The sequence below is a fragment of the Formica exsecta genome, unplaced genomic scaffold (genome assembly GCF_003651465.1).
Source record: "Formica exsecta isolate Colony F162 unplaced genomic scaffold, ASM365146v1 scaffold21, whole genome shotgun sequence".
Classification (NCBI taxonomy): Eukaryota; Metazoa; Arthropoda; class Insecta; order Hymenoptera; family Formicidae; genus Formica; species Formica exsecta.
Genome location: NW_021849398.1, coordinates 1,170,601 through 1,185,172, shown reverse-complemented (window position 1 = coordinate 1,185,172; position 14,572 = coordinate 1,170,601). Strand labels below are relative to the sequence as shown.

At 34.5% G+C, this 14,572-nt stretch overlaps 1 protein-coding gene across 1 annotated transcript in view; it reads left to right on the top strand.

The window, feature by feature from the left end:
• Window positions 1-14,572, top strand: part of LOC115234837 (neurexin-3b) — a 216,918-nt gene that overhangs the window by 23,034 nt on the left and 179,312 nt on the right. The gene's annotated exons all lie outside the window — the stretch shown is intronic.

Below are 14,572 nucleotides of genomic sequence, written 5' to 3'. Positions count from 1 at the left end.
TTGGAACTGTCTCAAATGCAATTATTGCATTTTCGCAAAAGAATAATTTGGTTTAATATTCATTCAATAATCTTGCTTTCTCTCTCTTTCCGTCTCTTGATTTAATATTTATTAGATATTAAAGATTAAAAAAAAAAGACGTGAAATAAATCTGATTAATTGTTAAAAATATCGTGTTATAATATTGATATCAGCATGAAGGAAATTGTGATATATAGTGTTCTAGATACATATTCTTATATTTTCTTTAATATTTTTATATAGATGGAAAAATACAATAATTGTTTTTATTAATATCACATGATCGTATCATCTCAATTTCTATTGGATTTTATTTTTAAGGAACGAGATAATTATTTAAATAGAGTTTGTTACTGAAAGTATAAATTGCATATTTTTCTTGTTCATTATGCACAGTACTTTTAGAATCAATCGTGCCTTATTATTGCGTTAAAAGAGAGTCTGTGATTTTGACTCTTTTTCTTCTTTCTTTATAAATGAAACTGTTCTCGAGAATTACTTAGAATATCAAATTGGTGCGTTTCTTCTCTTTGTAAAGTAATTCCCTTTTCGAGATCTTCTTGTATCGTCTTGCTCTTTATCCTGTGATCTTTATTCTTGTATTGAATAAATATTTAATTGAATGGTGGAAATTGTTAGCGTCTAATAGTCATCATAATGGCGTAGTTGATAGGAATAACAAATTTTTGTTAATATTAATAAATTGTATATATTCATTGAAAAATTATATACATTATTATAAGAAGAATGCATAAAGATATAACATTTTACACTTTTTAAATAATTTTTGTAGAATTTTTCTCTGCGTATATTACTACTTTATATTGATAAAGATAGTATTTAATATAATTTTTTTAAAATAAGTTTATCTAATATAATGGCGCGAATATAGATATATTTTTTGCGAACGCAAAAGCAAAACGGCAACGGTAACTCTATTAATATCGCATTCGAAGCCGTCCTACGGTTTTCTTTTAAGAGGAAACTCGACGGAGATGTTTCGCCAGGTAGATCGAAGCGAAAAGGAGATAAGCAAGTTAGGACGAGGAAGAACACCTATCCGGAAACGGTAAAAAAAGACAAGAGACTGGCTCCTCCTCGTATACATATAGACGCCGGTTCCTTTATACCATCCAACTACTCTTCCTCCTACTCGGGGTCGCCCTGCTTGCACTCGCTCCATTGTCTTCGGAGCACCGCAAAAGGGCTCCCAAACACGCCCCATCCCGAGCCGACGTCTACTCTTCCAAGCATCTCTCCGCCGCCCTCCTCTAAGATCCAAGATGAAAATAGGTTGATGCTCGAGAGAGATCCGAGGAGGTTGCTCGCGGGTTGGAGGAGGTCGTAGGTCGTAGGTTGAGAAGTCGTGAGCTTCCAGCGATGTGTGCCGTTATGGGTGGGCGAGCATGCCGCTTGTGGATTATCGCTGTACCGCCATTTTTTAACGCTTGTCACATCTGCACTGATGTATGCCCGTTGGTTTAAAAGTCCGCGAAATGGATGGGGAAATCTCGACCAATTTACAACCGGTGTATTTCTCACGTGAGTAATTAGATTATCTTTCGCGTTAACGTGGATATAAATTTGTTCTTTCATTTTTCTTGTACAATAATTTCCGGACTAATCTTACACATATCTTTTCTTTAATTATTATAGCTTTTATATTTAAAATATTCTTTTACATATTTTACTTTCTCTCTCTTTTCTTTCTCCCTTCTTCTCTTCTTTTCTTGTTATATATATTAGAAAGTTTTATTAAATTTTTAAAATATTTGATTAATGTCATAAGTAATTGTATGAAAAGAGCCTGTTTCTGCAAATAAGAGAAAAAGAGATATTACTAATATACAATTTTTATTATACATCTGGCTATAACATATAACTCCGATGTTACAAAGATAAGACGCAAACTTTATCTATAGAAAAGGAGTGCAAATTTCATAAGAGAATATAAAGTAATAAGATGTAACATGGCGAAATTGAAAGGTGCTGCTACTTCACCGGCACGCCTTTGAAGAAAGCTCGCCGGTCAGAATTCGCGGAAGAGTCGTCGGATATACGTCCGTAGGTTCAATTGTGCCGGTGGAACGATCCGGATATGAGTTACTGACCCGTGCATATAAATGGACGTTATGAATCCTTCCAAGGAATATTCATTGGAATCGTGGCATCGCCGTATAAAGGAAATCGAGGATGAGTCGAAGGAGCAAGATGCGCCCTTCGATGGTGTCGGTGGAAGCTCCTCTGCGAACAGCAGGGCGAGCTTTTCTATCTTGCCGTGAGATCGAGAGGAAATCTTGGGATCGTGGAGTAGGGGGAAGATTGCCACCCTTCCTACATGGAACCGGTGAGAGGCGGCGGGAGGATTGTGCCGCGCACCCCTTCGTCGGGCTCGATGAAAATCGCGCGATTTACTCGACCGCCATATCTCCGCGGAATAATGGATAACGTCTAGAATCCTCCTCACAATATTCGCTCCCGGGGCGTTCTCTTGGCTTTCGAGGGGAATAATCAGACGTATCTGAATGTACCGGCACATCGAGTCAATCGTCTGGCCGTTTTGTCGATTCCTATTTTTTTGGAAGGGAATAATTTATTTTAAATTAAAAATTTTTAAACATAATATATCTTGAACATATCCATGATACGTCATTTTATAGTGAAAAATTATTTACTCGACAGAGTCTTTGCATGCAGGACGGGATCAATTTGTTCTTCGAGAGAATCTTTTTCTTAAATCTTTTCTTAAAATTTATTCCATCCAGCCGGAAGAGTAGTTGGATGGAATAAAGAAGTCGTCCTCTGTCTGATGCTGTCATCTTTTTGTTCTCTCTCGCGTGTACTCGTCTTCTTAACCCGCTTATCTCCTTTTCTGTTCGATCTACTCTTTCTACTCTGCTCAGAAAGGCATTCGCGCTTCTCTTCCGTTTATTTACTACATGCTCGCCCAAATCTTCTATTCTATAGTGGCGTTCTACCTCACGGTGTCGATCCTTCACCATTTTTATCTCTCTTTTATCCATCATGATCAAAGAAATCTTGACGTTCCTTTGGGGGACTTCCGCGCATTTTGCTTCGCGACGAGATAGCGAATGCTTAACATCGTTACGATATCCATGGACAAATAAGTATGATCGATGAAATCCGATTTAGTCTCAATGTTGGATGCAATAAAATACGCGAATTTAAGTTACTTATTTGATTTGTCTTTTTTATATTATGAAAGCTATATTACGGATTATATATATTACTAATTATAATTCTAATAAAATAAAATAAAATTGTAATAAAATAAATTAATTCTTTTAAAATCTCTGTTTCAAATATTAAATATGTTACTACAAAATTTTATAATCCGCTTTGGAAATCCAATATAATTAAACATATTTTATATATTTTGAGGTATATTTATATTTTAACAATGTAAAAATTAATTAAAAATATAAAAATGTATTAAATTTCTTAATGTGTATGTCTTGGGGAAGATTTAGAAAGAAAAATAAACATTTTCACATTTTTGCACATCTTGAAATTTTGTGAAACTTATGAAGAAATCATATTATATATATTATAATAGGATTATATAGAGTCTTGTTATTACGGTGACATTATCCGAACAAAGAAAACTCCCACATGTTCCGGTATATTATTCTATATAATCTACATCTATATTATAAAGTTAAATCGATTATACGAAGCTTTTGAGCGAGGTATTATTTCATCAACACGAACTAAACGCTCGTCGTCATTGTGCTTGCATGGAAGACCATGTCAAAGGCGACGAGGGCGATCACCTTAATTAAGCGGTTACTGGATTGGAGCGATAATACCTGGGATGTATAACTATGTATCGATGCATCAATACCCTCCGATGTACCGTGATCGATAGTACAGCGGAATGAACTACATCAAAGAAAATATCTGTAACAATATCTAATTAACGTCATCCCTGCGTGCGTTGCAGGCGGCAAGTGTGAAATCTGCCCAATCCAGAAGGATACAAATATTTTATCTGATTATCTTTACACTTACATGCAATTATATAAAATATTTTTTCCCTTTGTCGCCAAAAAACGAGAATTATAAATAAAGTAAAAAAAAAATATACTATAAAACAAACTCCAAAAAATAAATTTTAATCTTAAAATAAAAACACGAACAATGATAGTGAATTAAAAAATAATATACCACCTTTCTACAATTCCATTTTTCCAAAATGCACTCTTTATAATGAGATACAGTTTATGTTTGTATTAGATAGACAATTGCTCATGAAATTGTAATAAATGTTTTAATAATTTTATAAAAAGTTTTAAATGTAACAAGAAGAAAAGAGAGAAGAAAGCAAAAGAATATACATATAAAAAGAGATTTTTATAGTTCTATCTCTTGTGCAATTTATCAGAAAAGTAAGAAATATATTTTTAGAATAAAATGTCCTTCTTTCATTTTCAATATATTTGATTAACTTGCCAAATCACTATAGCAGCACAAGATTTACCCGCGTACTTTTACTAGCGTGACGATCCAACACAGCAATATACGCTTTGGATATCTTCTAATAATTATTTATTTTTCTCATTCGTGGTGAATCTTTATGTTTGAGAGTACTCTCGTCGCTCGTTTCTCAACGAAGATGTTCTTTGGAGTATCGTCTAAAAGACTCAGCCCTGTCGGCTGTAAAGACGTCGTCGCGTCGCGGCGTTACGGTCTGTTTCCCGCCCTTGCCGGTACGCTAAGTCTCATTCAGCCCTTTTCTTTCAGCGTGCCGAACGAGCTTCGCCAAGTTCCGCCGAAGAAGAGGCGAAACTGGAAGCGAGCAGCGCGGTAGCGACGTCGGCAAACTTTCAATTACGCTCGCGTAGCGTGTCGGTGTGTGTATCCCGATACCCTTCTGGCCCGACTTGAAGTCCCTTAAGCCCCCTATCCCCGGGGGATCAGGTCCATCTGATTACCGGTAATGGGGTTGTGTTTTAAGCCACCTTTGCAGTCGCCCGGGTGGAAGGAGGGAGAAGGGAGCGTGTCCTTTTTGCTCAATAAGTCCCGTGGAGGAGCGATGGCGTTGTTCTTTTTCTTAGGCAGGCCGATCGTGCGACGGATGAAGTTCCAATCTAGTTATACGCGATATCGATCGCGAAGCGTGACGGAGAACGATTTACGACGGAAAGGCATTGTGCATCCGATTATATTTTACGTATCGATCTACGTTAAATAATGAGTGTTTTGCTTGCATTAAAAATAAGAGAGAGAGAGAGAGAGAGAGCTTTGTTCCAATTTTTTATATTCATTTTCAAATTGCAATATATAATACGTGCAATATACAAAACTTTATTTGCGATAAATTAAAGAGAATATGATTAAATGACGATAGTATGCAGAAGCTGAAAATAATTACTTTTGCGAAATCGATCCCATATCTAATTACTTCAGGCCTATAGCATCGAATCTGCCGGTGCTCGTTAAAATCTTGCGTCGCATCATCAAACTGCCAATAAATAAACAGATTTTCAATTAATTTCATCGACGCGCTTGTGGTTCGCATAAGCGCCTACTCGTATCGAAGCTCACGTTCCATTAATGCACGCTTTCCTATTTCTTTTACGCTTTTTTATCTTTCCCGGTTTGTTTCGGCTTCTTCTTTCGATCATTTTGCGATACGTTATTCAGTTCGCGGTTAAATAGACATGAGAAATTTTTCGTTATTTATAGAGAGATATTATTGCTCCGAGAATTCGCGTGGTTTGAAATTTCTATTGTATTCTACGATTTAACGTTTTATTGAACGATAGTATTTATAGAAATAATTTTTATCTTCTTCTGTGAAATATATTTGTTATTTCATTGCAAAGTGTTTTAAACTCTGCGCGCTTACAAAATTACGTAGATGAAATCGATATCTTTTTCATCTAGCGTTTATTTAACATTTCGCATTATGTATGCATAATTTTGACAGTTATTTTAGCCAAATCAATAGGAGACATTTAATTAATATTAATGTCTATTTACAGCTATCATTTATTAATTGTTTTGTCATTTTAGAATATTAATTAGATGTCTTCTATTGTTTTGGCTATCAAATGCCAAAATCGTGCGTACAAAATAATTTAATATAATATATGTATTTATATATACATTATGTCATATTAAATTATCTTGATGAATTTGATATCAGTCATTATATCTGATTCTCTATTCTAAAATGTTAGTAATGCTATTTTATTTTATATATAATATATTTTATATACTTTATTTTATATTTAGAGAGAGAGAGAGAGAGAGAGAGAGAGAGAGAGAGAGAGAGAGACAGAGAGTTATATGGCGTACAAGTTTCAAATTTCATGCCTGAGTGAGCTCTGAACTGGTTCAAACTTCACTGTTCGGGTAACTGCCTCCAGAAATGTACAATAGATCGGAAAATGTTAGAGAATATAATTATATTTTAAATACAAGCGCTCTTATCTAAAGAGTGCTTTTTTGCAAAAAATAAAATTTTACTGCGCTTTTTTATAGAAATAATAAATTTACTTGTTTAATTTCTACGCTCGAAGTAAAAATCAAAGTTTCTCGAATATGACGCTTTTAAGCGTCACGTCATTTCGACGAGCAAAAGGGCAGAGATGCCGGGAAGTTGTCAGTTTGCATACGAGCAATAGTGCGACGCGGTTTGCGAGCAAATATGCACTTTGGGATAGGCAGAGTCGAGCTTTATGATGTTCCAAGGACCGACATGGTTGGTTTGTTACGTTCAGCGTTTTGGCTCGTTAAAGATTTAACGTTGGAGGCCACGAAGTCCTTTAAGATCGTATGCTCTTATCGACCGCGAAAGTGGGCCACGATGATACGAGTAGCCGCATTTTCGAGGAACGCTACTAAAAAGGAGCCTTTTATCAACTTTACCAGCAACTCCAATAAATTGGCTAACGCATAAACACGATAAACGGAGATCTCTAGCGAGAGCGCTTCTTATCAATCTAAAACTTAACTTATCAATTTAAAATATCTCTTGCTAATAATTTAAAAATAATTTAAAAATAAGATCTCATATTACAAGATTTATTCTTTTTATTGCGGTCACTAATTTCATATACATTGTAAAATTTTCGGCTGAAGGTTCAGTTAAATGTAATTTCAACGAAAAGATATACATGTACCTGTGCAATGTTAATTTACAGGAACGTAAAAGGAACATAGAAAGGACTTGTTAAAAAATGGTTCTGTTGGTCATATTAACGAGGCAAGTTATGAATATTTTCATTTTTAGCGTGTACGATGTATAGCATGTATATAATGCGTATTTTCATACGAGGATATACGTGTAGGTTCGTGCATAATCCGCGTTTCAAATGACTTTGAAATTGCAACGGATTAACGCAAGGATAATGAGGCTTTTCGCGATTTAATCCGCGAAAAAATATCTTATACCCTGCGATAACTCACCTGCATCGTGTTTATCGTAGCGTTTATCGCGGTGTTGCTGGGACTTCTCGTTCTCGTATGAAAAACAACACCCGTAAACACAGTTTAGGATAGCGCCGTTTTTCGCGTAACGGCTTTCCCCGAGGAAAATAGCTTTCTTAAGCGCGTTATATTGTAATTTTGCAGCAACGTTTTCATTCTTATTCTCATCTCGCGACATTTCGCACCGTTTTGACGAGAAAGAGAAAATTGAATTATTCGTAAGCCATTTATTTAGTTGGAGAGATTTCAGATTTTCATCACGAAAAAAAAAAATTCACGATACGCGTCTCTGATTGTGTTTCCGTGTTTCGCGAGAGTTTGAAATAATCGAATCGTGCAATTAATTACGAAAAATCGACGAGTATCACAGAAGTTAGCATTTTTACGCGGTTTATAATGAAAACACGAAACGTTATCGTTAACACGACGGATTTATATGGCTATCCTGAAAATATTGCTCTTGTCGATATCCGCTCTGTCGGAAGTGCATTTTCTCGATGAGTTCTCTCGGAGACTTTTTGCTTCTTTGGCGTCGCGGCAAAGTAGAAATTACTACAAGCTCGGTTTCACCGGAAATAAAAGGATCACTCACGAACACGGTGATGTACCCGATGTCGCGAAGTAGTCCGCGCGGGCGAATCTATATCTATGTACGTGTACATGCATATGCGTGTGTATGTGGAGACGGTAACAGGTGGAGCGATGCGGCGAAAATCCTTGGCACAATTCCAAAACGGTTTTTACGTCCGCCCATTTTCGCTGCCAAAAATGATTACACGGCCGGAGGAGAGATATCGGCAATAACGCTTCGCTCGTTGCATCTAAGCTCATTCTTAATTATCGTTTATCGCGATTTACAAATTTATTACCGGAAATAAAATAAAATTTCATTAGCGAATTCTTTGCACTGGTTTCTGGTGCAGTAGAAAGTGTGTCATATGCCATCAGAAAGAAGATAAAAACTTTTATTTGCTTTTCCTGCATAGATGAAGAACACTCACAGTTGCAATTTTGACAAATTTTTCATCTTACTCTTATAAAATTGAACATATGGATTACAATTTTTTTTACTTAGTTTCGAAAAGTCATCGATAAACGGAGATCGGAATAACTTTTATAATAACAACAATAAATGTTTCTCAATTTAGCGAAAAAGATAATATTTATGATAGAAGCAGCATTATAATTAAGTTAAATGCGTCCTTGGGCTGCGCCAAGTATCGTAATCTTTGTATGTGCGTGAGATAAATTAATCTACATTAAAATGCGCGTTTTACTCAAATAAATTCACGATAATTACGACGTGGCAAAGCAACGATAAGTTTATCAAAGGAATCGTTCGTGGCCGAATTAGTATAGGAAATTATGTCACATCAATACAAAGAGTTGCGCCGCATGCTCTATCGTACAGTACTAACTACCGCCAGCGGCTTTGCCACTAGTGTGCGATTTGCATGTAGAGTACGAATGGAGTCTGGTAGATGATTATACGACCGTTCGTGCATCTGCATACAATTATGCAGTCTACGTGTTGCTCTCTAACTGTCGACAACGTCGCAGCTTCAATAACGCCTGCTTATCCCAGCGCGTTATGTATGTCACAGCCCGAAAAATCCCTTATTTATTAAACATTTCGAATGCCAGCCAAAATGCTGGCAAAATTAATTTTTAAACAATTTTTAAGAAATATCAATTTATATGATCGTTACTCAAATAATGTCCAAAAGTATTTTTCATATTTACTTTCCTGTTTTTGTCATTTTTAACATTTAACATTTTTATTTTCTTTTTCTCGCGTTTCATCAACTTTTACATTATTTTTATTTATTACATTCTTCCAGAAAACTGAAAATTAATACTTTTTGCTGCTTTTCCGTAAACAATAATTGGAAAAGAATCAATATTACGGTTAATTACATTACTTTAATGATGGAAGAAACATATTATATCCTGACGATTAAGTTGAATTAGTTAATTCAACGCGATTGGGTTTTGTTGCGGATGCAATTGCCGATTTAATGCGCCTCGTGTTACAGTATTCCCAGCAGTTCTCTATGCAAGTTCCGCGCGGGCAGTAGTTAATGCCGCGTGTGATCAGCCGACGATTGCGTTTTCGTCTGTTTATACTCGCATTACGTTACGTATATACTAATATGTAAATCGCGATTTTATAACAAAGCGCGTCAACGCGTTTCTCGCTCTGCGTCCAACATCGATAAAACACGGGATAATGTAAGCGAAAAGCTTTCCACGGTAAGTGAGAAAGTGTGTTCGCGGGTTATCAAACACGAGTGTTTTTATCGTGGAACCGACAAGGCGAGAAACGACTGATGCCTTCGTTCTTCTCGTCTTTTTAAAGCGTTTTATCGATGTTGCGTGTTCTGCGATATCGATTCTATAAATAATGCAGTCTGCATTTTCGATGTCTCATAGTCATTATAAGATCGAGACTTTTTTCGTTTTTCGGAAGGCAACGCCAAAGTACTGTAATTTGATAGAATGAATTGACTTTTTTTGATATACGGAATTTCTTTCGCGCTTAATATATATTCGTATTCATCAACATTATATACGTATAATTCGAAAATAACTTTGATAATTTTTATATACTTATATTTTTTTTTTTCATTTTAAAAGTCTGTGCTTTTGTTCTATATTTTTATTTCAAATGTCTGTTGTTTGCAGAATAGCTGTCACGATATAAAATATAAAAAATTCTTTTATTTGCCGACCGTGCACACACATACACAGATATTTCCTTAATTTTTAAATTGTAAGGTTTTGTTACATTTATCTTTGTAATAAGCAAACAGATTGATGTAACAGGGTAACTATAAAGCAAAAATAATTAAAAGTTTAATTAATTTTTCGTTTTCTTTTAAGGCAAAATTTAAAAAAACAATAAAGAATTACACAATTAACTATAATTTTAGTTTAATTAATATTTATATATATTTTAACATATAAAAATTAAATAATATAAAGAGAAAATTATCATGTATCATTATATGTATAAATATCTCGACCAAGCGTGTAATTTATCGATATTTTAACTTTTGTAGATAATTTTGCCCCGATAGCCAACAAGACGATTGCTTATGTTTGCAATGTAATAACAGACAACGTTGTTTCATGTTAGAGATGTCGGTTGCCATTCACAATTTAGTTTAATGTATGCAACGTGACGCGGGCGTGTATTCAGGTTGACTTGTGTGAGTGCATTTGCTCTGTTCTGAAGTATAAATAATTTTCACGAGTATGTATATATAAACATTCCCCTTTCTCGACTCCATCATTGTCGAAAATCTCGTGAACAAATTTACGCTTGATTGTTACTCGCAATTTTTTACCGTTGTAAAATAAGGCAACGTGTAATTATTTATAGTGCATATTGTTGATATAGTAGGTTCAAATTTTGTTATAACTCAATTTTTATTAATTTTCTATTTCTCTCTATTCGTGCTAATATTATTGATCAATTATTAATTATTTATTAATCGATTTGATCAACTTTATCAATTTCATAACTGTTTCGTGATCTGCAAATAACTGATTGATTGGATATTTTTGAATTTCTTGCTTAGATTTTTAAAATATTACACTCACAATCAGATTCATATATATATTGGATTGAACGAAAAGTTCGTGCCGTTCTTTCGGTTTTCATCTGTTAGCAAAAAACGACACGAACTTTCCGTTCAATCCTATATATATATATATATAGCTCTAGATAAATAGTCTCTAAAGACAATCATGAAACGTTCATGCAATAGAAGCAGCGATCTCTAGTTTAACTCTGCTCCTGAGATGAAGAATGCAACGCGTCTCGCACGCGACAGCATGTTAATATGAATGAACGGTGAGAAGAGTAGAAGATTCGTAGGCTCTCCTCTCTTTATGCAGATGCGGGATATGAAGTTTTAATTAAAGGAATTTATGGGCCGCGTCGCGACCGTTTAACGGTGTCACGGAAGTTATCTCTCGTTCTCCTCTGCGCTGCTTTGTTCCTCCTTTTCACTCTACAGCTTCCCTCGGCAAGTTCGCCGACGTTTGCTTTATGCGGACATGGATGTGCACGCTTTTTCAAGTACAACCGTTGAATAAAAAGACGCGAAAATGTGAACGAAGAACGTAAAACCCTTTCTGATTTTTTGTATGTTTTCTCTCTCCTCGATTTTCTAGTAAGTAGCATAGATAAATTTATTGATTGAGGAAAGAAATTACGATGGAGAAAAGATGATTGACGAATTAATTTGATTGAATAATATCCGTTAATAATTTCTTTTTCTATAGCAATGTCTTTTTTTTTTCAGCATTTTATTTCATGATATATTTTGCAATATTTCTATTTTTTTTAAATTATGAATTAATATCTCTTTTTTAATCACCAAAAAAAAGGGGGGAACTCCAGCTTCATAGCCACTTTGTGGTTTCCAAAATCGAGTTTTATCAAAAGAAAGAAATTTTCTTGATTATAAAAGCACCAAGGAGAAAAAGAGAAAGAGAGAGAGAGCATATTAGTTTATTATCTTTATTACTATTTAGAAAAACTTTATCAAACATTTATTAAACATTTATTTATAAAAGAATATATAGGGGTGAGATACTACGTCAATCTTTCAAATTCGCAATCAGCCACAAATTGATATATGATATAATAATTTGCCACACGAGAAGCATGGAACTTCACCGATTTAGTTTTTCGTATTTTCGCTTCCGTTTCAGCGAAATGCGTTTTTCATTGGGCAGTCACGTGGCTCCATTGCTCCGACAGGATGCGAGGATATGTTCTGTCAGCTTGTCAGGCGTAATAGCGTGGGTCTTTGCGTGAGTGTCTACGAGGTACAACAAGGATACGAACTGGGAGGAAAGTGGGCGTGAAGCAGGCTTTGATGTAGAAAGGGAGAATTTCGCGGTTCGTTTGGAATAGAGAGTGGGAATAATCGTTATTCTCTCCCTCATACGGAAGCTTCCTCTGAGTCAGATCTCGCAAATGTTAAATATTGTTTTACTTTACGTTTATCGAACTGCAGAAATCTGTAGACTGCAAATTTTATGCTTACGTCTGCTGAATGTACTTAATATTTCAAATTAAACGCGTTCATAATTTATGATCAATGTTCTATGTAGTAGTTCTTATTTATTTTAAATAGCATTGCGAAATAATATTAAAAGCACAAAATTAGAACTTGGAAGTGTACATTTTTGTCGAATCTAAGAAAGGATCGGAATTAGGATTGGGATATTTCCTGTGCAGTGTTTCAGTACGAAGTTGGAAAGAAAAGAATGCGGGTTTCATGAGTTTGAGCAAGCAAAGTTTAATTCACGGAACGAGTAAATATTTAAATTGCCACGTCGTTTGACAATCCGGTAAAGTGCAGCAGTTCTAGGAAAAAAGTAGTAATGAATAGATCGTCTTTCGTCGCTGATTCAATGTTTCCCGCAAAAACAATCACGCGAATGCGATTTAAGTTTATTCGTTTCCGAATTCGAAACGGATTAATACAAAGGGAAATGCATATTACAAGAAGACTTATTTCTACAAGGATATTTTATTTTTCTTGCGGTTTTATAGTAGAACTTGTTGTATAAAGACTCCACTCACGAGAGAGAAATTTTCTTATATATTGTCGAACAAAATGTAAATGAATTAGAAATACACGAGGAATATAAGATATTTACAGCGTTATTTGAGTACACAATTAAAATTATTAATAAGAATAATTTTTTTTTTTTTGTTATGAGGTATTCTTGACGTGAAATCAAATTTTACAAGAATTAGAATTTTAAAGGAAAAAATTTGTTTATAAATTCTACAGCTCTTTCTTAAATGTGAATAGTAACTGCGGAACGGAAAGTGAACTAAGCTCGAGATTCTAGCACGGATGGATTGTGCTGGAAAAACGAACGCAGTTATACACCTTCTAGAAATCGATTGGCAGGCGAGAGGAACGAGAATTTCAGCTACGACTTCGGAATATAATGTAAGGAGAACCGCAGCGGTCGAGTAATGGGATGATTTAATCTGTGGTCGATGGTACGAGACGAGGAAACTGGTGTGACCAATGATATTGGACGAGGAATACTCGGTTTCCTATTCTCGAGCCGTCGTATATCGACAACATGATATTTGATCTTTCGTATCGTGAGATACAAATAAAAAATCCTGACAATTTATTACATATATTTTTTATTATTGATATTTTAGATCAAAAATTACAATATAAAAATAAGTTATAGAAATGTTCAATTTACTTGTGAAAATATGTACACATCGCTTTTTTAATATATATTTCTTGTAATTCAAAAATTTATTTATTTTAATTACTGATTTAAACTTACTTATTTTAATTACTCTATTTTTAATTAAATATTTTAAAACGGAATTACTAATACGTCCGTGGAAATAATCTATATGATATTGCGCTGTATTTCCAGATGATACGATAGAATCGCATCTAAAATTAATAGAGCATGCACATCGCGAAAGAAATAAATTAAAGGAAAAATAAAAAACATATCGTACGATTGTCAATAATTATAGTGAATTCGTCTTTTCTGTTTCACGTGTTTGCATATGATACTGAATATTATTAAGGAAACAAATTATACTCATAAATATTCTCTTTTTCGACAAAACTTATTATATAAAATAAATTAAAAATAATTATATTTGCAATAGAAATAAAATTGTTAAAAAATAAATTGAGTAAAAGTAGATTTAAAAATATGGAATGGAAAAAGCTTTTTATATATGATGTATCAGTGTCATTTCTTATTAAATGATGAAATCTAGGTCGCCGTCATCTCGAAATGGGTTAGAAATAAAAATAATCATCTAGACGAATATTATATATTCATAATTATTTAATGAAAGTTTTATTGAAATCTTTTGAAAAGTATTCCGCATTTATGAAATTGGATAAATGATGCATGGTTGTGAGATCGCAAAGCCAGATCGATCAAAGTCGCTCGGCGTTTCTGTTCTTGTTCCCGCGTTATACGCTTAATTTCGCAGTCTGAGTATCTCTCGCGCAAATTCTGTGTGTGGGCATGAAACCTACCCCCCCCCACCCCCTTCTCTCCCCCTCCA